The sequence below is a fragment of the Rutidosis leptorrhynchoides genome, chromosome 6 (genome assembly GCF_046630445.1).
Source record: "Rutidosis leptorrhynchoides isolate AG116_Rl617_1_P2 chromosome 6, CSIRO_AGI_Rlap_v1, whole genome shotgun sequence".
NCBI classification, from domain to species: domain Eukaryota; kingdom Viridiplantae; phylum Streptophyta; class Magnoliopsida; order Asterales; family Asteraceae; genus Rutidosis; species Rutidosis leptorrhynchoides.
In genome coordinates this window covers 192,787,218-192,792,040 of record NC_092338.1, presented here as the reverse complement: position 1 = coordinate 192,792,040, position 4,823 = coordinate 192,787,218, and the positions used below count along the sequence as shown (strand labels likewise).

The 4,823-nt window shown below is 37.8% G+C and overlaps 1 non-coding gene across 1 annotated transcript; it reads right to left on the bottom strand.

Annotated features, from left to right (window-relative positions):
* Nucleotides 1–3,906: 3,906 nt before the first annotated feature.
* On the bottom strand, nt 3,907–4,013 carry LOC139856401 (small nucleolar RNA R71). The gene has a single exon (XR_011761884.1). It is a non-coding gene; the product is annotated as a small nucleolar RNA R71 (small nucleolar RNA).
* Between the last annotated feature and the right edge of the window lie 810 nt (nt 4,014–4,823).

Here is a 4,823-nt window from a genome sequence, read left to right as displayed (position 1 = left end):
ATATATATATATATATATATATATATAAAATATATAATTTATATTAATTATATATATTATTTATATTCTTGTGCATAGTTGACTCGTAATTTTAGGTCAGTTGTCTCGCGCATTGATGCTCGGTTTATGTCTCGGTTCCGGATTTTTGAACGACGTTTCGTACGTGTAGATATCTTGTACTTTGCGTTTTGCAATTTGTAATTTGCACAAAAAATTATGTTCCTTAACTCCCAAAATCTGCGCAAGTCTTTAACTCACTTTTAGTGGCACTTTTGAGTGCATTATGGCTTTAGTGGTACTTTTCTGGCTTTAGTGGCACTTTTTCTTCAATTCTTTAATCTTCGTGCGTCGTCTTCTCATTTATTTATTTAAACGATTACAACTTAAAAATATAATAATTACAACTAAAAACTTTACATATTGAGATGATATTGCGACTAAATATATGTTCATTTGGAGCACTATAACCTAAACTATGAAATTGGGTGTGACCTGATCAATCATCACGTTTCAAGCAACTTTGTCATGTCCCAGGCCATCGCGGAACGCGATGGACGTGACCAATATGCGACGCATTGAAAACCAGTCGACCTGATAGAATTGTCACGTTCGAGTGGAGTTTATCGCGTTTAGGTATCGCGAACCGCGACTCCTGTTGCAAAATGTGACATTGTCGCATATCTGACTATTTTGACCCGTTTTTAAGGGTATCTTTTGGGGTTTTTTGGTCTTTTCACTATGTGGACAGTTTGAGAACATAAAAACTGATACCAAGCTTATCCTTATCTCATTTTTCACACACTTCACCTCCTTCTTCAAACCCTAGAGTGGGAAACCCATTTTAGTGAGAGAAAGCTTGAATCAGGAAAAAAGAAGAGTGTTTTTGATCGGGTCTCAAGAGTTAAATTTGTTCTACTTGTCAACGGCTGATATCGGCCAAAAAGTCACGTTTTTACCCCCGATATTGAGCCCTAAAACCATAAAGTTCCAAACTTTATTTCCAAAATAATCACTTTGTTGGTTAATTTGGTAGATTTAGTAATTACGAAGGCTATGCTTCAAGAATCACTAAAAACGGATAAAAACGAGGAAAACGAGCAAAACTGGCTAAGACGATTAACTCGCGTTTAAATAACTTATTATATAATTTTTGAAAAAGTTTAATTACATAATCTCATGTGGGCGCAAGAATCGTCAAAAACGGAGCTAAAACGAAGATTCTTGAGCGAAAATGGTGAAAGACAATATACGATCCAGCAAACCCCTTACCAAACGGCTTGCCATAATGAAAAATGGTCTGCCAGCAATCGGGCACCAAAAAAGGCTTGCCTTGGAAAACGGGCATCAAAAATGGCCTTGCTAAACCTCTTGCCAAATGGCCTGCCAAACAGCATGCCAAACGGCATGCCAAGGGTTTTTCAGCAATTTAATTACAATTTTGCCACCAAGCATTTTCTATAAATGGGGGCTTCATCCCACCATTTCAACACACTGATTCTTCACTTCTCTCTCAAATATCTCTCTATTGTCGCTCTCTAGTGATCTATAGGAGATTAGTTCTCTCTCTACTTTCTCTCTCTAGATTCTATAGAGAGAAAAGTACAGAGATTAGGAAATATAATTATCTCTCTATTGTCGCTCTCTAGTGATCAATAGGAGATTAGTATGTAGTTATTAGTAGAAGCTATCAAGCATTGTAACGCTATGGATATTATGAAGAAATACAAGTGTTATTCTGCCGACATTATTCGGTAATATCTATCCTTTCTTTTATTAATTTATTATAATATTCTTGTTGGATGTTTGTGATTTATTAATATTAGAAATGCTTGTTCCCATGACGTGTGACTAATTGCTTGATTGTTTGCCATGATTTAATTATGTTAGTTAGGGATGATTATCGTTTCGTACTCGCTTTCTGTCTATGCTATTAAACCTCTTTATTATCGTCCTTCCACCGATAAACGTGATTAAAACCTTTTATAAAGTCGACAATTATTAGGTAATTAATTATCTGTGTTTATACATTGGTCAAGGTATGAACCCATCTGAAATACTATAAAGTACATGGGGAATTACTGTAGGACCAGATCAAGACATTGGTCAAGAGTATAAGACTCGAGGAAATACTGTTGCAACAGTAGAGTACAGTGTTGATGTACTATAGGACCACTTGAGCATGTTCAAGGTTAGAAGTTATGGAACCACTATAAGTCTAGTACACGGTGGATAACTAAGGGATTTATTGGGTAGATTTAAGTAAGGGTTGGTTTAAGTCATAAATGGGAATTTAACGCACTACAATACAAACTAAGCTTATAAATCTTTAAGGATGACTGAGAACTATCAGAGGTTCTAATTTGTCTACAAACCCTTAGATTTTACCAAACCATTGACAGAAGGGATTCGAAACACAATCATAACCACCCATTTGGGTGATACACTAAGGTGTTAAGAAAGGTTGGATATTATATGTATATGGCTATGCTACTTTATTCGTGCGCCCAAGGTATACATTACATCCAAGATGGGCTGCTTTTATCCTTAAACCGGATAAAGCGTCGGGAGTTGAGAATAGTCCATCCGATCAGAATCTTCAAAGCCTAGTTCCTCGTGACATGCTAATCGGGAAACGGCTTAGTAGGGAATCTAGTGTTCACACCAAGGTATATCTATCCAAGGAGTCTCTCATAATCATCCCGACAGTACGTTATCTTAAATCATGGTGAACCACGTCTTCCCTGTCATTAGCTGTTGCATGCTAGCTAGCTTATTTTAATTATATTGCTTTAATATTTTAAATACAATTATAAATCAAATCAACCCAACTACTGTCTTTACACAATTTGATATTCCGGATAAAGTGGTGTCTAGAATAAATCGGTTGGACTTGGTTGTTAGATTTTCCGCACAGTCGTCAATTTATTGGGACCAAAAGGATCCTGCCTCTCCACACAAGGTTTACCTGGCCACTAGTCTTGGATACTAAATTGTGTACAAACCCATCTTAATCACTAAATTATCTTAATAAGCTCCGCTTCAAATTCGACCGCTCAAGGAACGACCCTAGTTCATATTTGCCGTTGCTAACCCATAGGAAGGAATAATAGATTTAGGCCTAGCAATATATAAATTAAACAATCAACTTCTTCTATTGATATCTTGAATTGACGTTTTGCGTCCTAACGATACCGCATAAATAAACCCTCCGATTTGGGCATATCATAGGAGTGCCGGGGACCAGTAGTACAATTTGGAGCCTGTTTAGATTAGTTAGTTTTTAAGAGACCCTTTTGAATGAGACTAGCTTTGTCAGAAGTTACTAGTTTACCGTAGTTAGGTTAGATAATATTAGCTTAAATTATATTTATTAAAACGTTTAAAATGGACTTCCTTATTAGTGAATCTTTAGGATGGTTTAACCTACTTAGACCGCTAAGAATTCTTCCTACACATCCTTTCTTCTATCCGATATCATACATCGTACCCATCCAACGAGATCCACACTTACCTGCTGATAGTTCGACGATGGCCGCACGCATCACTCTCGCTAACATCACCAAACCCTTGTTAGAAGGACAAGGAGGACCGATACTCTATCCAGAGGTTAATGGAGAGTCTTTTGTGCTTAAGCATAGCATCATACAACTCATTTACAACCATTGCCAGTTCCACGGCTTACTAATTGACGATCCCAACTCTCACTTAGATAGATTCCTCTCCTTATCCAACTCATATAAGCAAAACGGGGTTGAACAAGATGTAGTTCGTCTTTATATGTTCCCCTATTCCTTAACTCTTCATGCAAAAACCTGGTTCGAGGGATTAGAACCCAACTCTATCACCTCATGGGAGGAAATGGCAATAACTTTCTTAATCAAGTGCTTCCCCCCATCAAAACAAATCAGACTTAGGAAAGACATCGTAAACTTTCAACAAGATTTCGATGAATCACTCTACACTGCATGGGAAAGATTCAAACATTTGCTTCGAAGATGCCCGAACCACCGTCTTGAGAGCTCTGATCAGATTTTGACCTTCTACCAAGGTCTGAATCAGAACAATAAGTCTACTCTTGATGCTGTTTCTCAAGGTAACTTCATGAAATTCACTGCAAACGTGGCCCGGAGATTGATCGAGGAGATGACTATACACCATCATGATTGGAACACGGAAGAGCACATTTCATCAGCAACACCGCGTTTCGCCTCCGATCCTATCGAAATTAAAACCATCAAATTTCTCTCGGACCAAATAGAAAACCTGACCAAAGAAGTTGGAGAGCTAAAGAAACTCCCGTAACATGTGTCTCAAGTGCAATTATGCCAAAATTGTACTGATCCACATCCGACCAAGGTATACGAGGCTGAATATGAAGACTCAGTTGTCTACTCTGATAAGATCCTAGCTCATCCACACAACCCACCCACTAAACCCACTACCCTACTACCCCACCAGAGACAAGTGTAGACGATATCCTACTGTGAATCATCCACATGATCACAGCAAGACAAGACGCAGCTGACTTAGTCATGACTAATCACTTGAGTACTCTTGAAAATTAAATAAGCCAGCTAAATCAATGTCTTGATTCTCTAGGTTGTCCTAAATATGAATCAAAGGTGGCATATAGCCAACCTTCAGTTTCTTCTAAGGAGAAGAAACTAACTAATACCCGTTCGGTAATAGTCATTGAGTCATCACCTAAAACACCCATTCCATTCCCGGGCTGTCTCAAGCAAAGACATAACAAGATGAAATCTTTCAAGCTTGACGGTAAATTTTTGGACACTATGTCTAAAACTCCTCATAGTAAGAAGTAT